The sequence below is a fragment of the Salmo salar genome, chromosome 17, assembly GCF_965601325.2.
Source record: "Salmo salar chromosome 17, fSalSal1, whole genome shotgun sequence".
Classification (NCBI taxonomy): domain Eukaryota; kingdom Metazoa; phylum Chordata; class Actinopteri; order Salmoniformes; family Salmonidae; genus Salmo; species Salmo salar.
Window position 1 is genome coordinate 7,025,611 of NC_138307.1, and position 850 is coordinate 7,026,460.

An 850-nucleotide genomic window follows, 5' to 3' on the forward strand; every position below is an offset into this window, starting at 1 on the left:
CAGTATATGCTGTGATTTGATATGAAATGGCTTATTCTTATCTCGCTTTCCCAAATCTCTTTTGCCTCTTCCATCTGAGCTTGGGTCAGTACAAAGTACACACTGTTATCTGTCATATTATCTTAAAAACATCTATTATCAAAGTCTGGCATTGTGATTTATCCACAATATAATTTACCCCACACTATCACAAACCAGAAAAAGAAAACTCCTAAAAAGTGCGGGAAGAACATATTTATGAGTAATGTTCTTATGCGGCCATTTGTTTCTTTTTTTTTTTGCCTTCAAGGCAAGCTTTAGTTTTAGGAGACTAAGGAAAAGCGGGGTGGTTGGATGATTGAGATGACTTGTGATATCATATATCACTTGGGAAGAAGCGGTTCTAGAGGCCCAAAGTGATGAAGTAGACCATTACCCTCTCCTCTGCCCTCAGCTAGTTAATAATACAATTACAAGCTGTGGGCTGATCCTAAAATCAAAACCGTGCTGTTATACTCTGGTCCACACCACTGCTGTTGTTCTCCTCTCCTTCCTCCTATCAAAATAAAATGGCATGCAGTGGAAGAAAAAGGCTAGTTCAATATTCAAAAAGTGGTACAAAGCATTTGCACATAAGCAAAGTTTGCACCTCATACTAGTTCAACTTATTATCAAGCAAAAGGAAAACATTCAAAGAAATCTAGTCTGGATGTTGAGAAACAACAAAGCCAGCAACATTAGCCTAAGGTTGGTTACAGAGGGAGAAAATAATAGAACAGATAAATGAGTCCTTTTGGGACATGCCAGTAATGAGACTATATGTCTTCCTCTAGCTGTTGTGACAGCTACAGAGATATACATGGTGAGGATG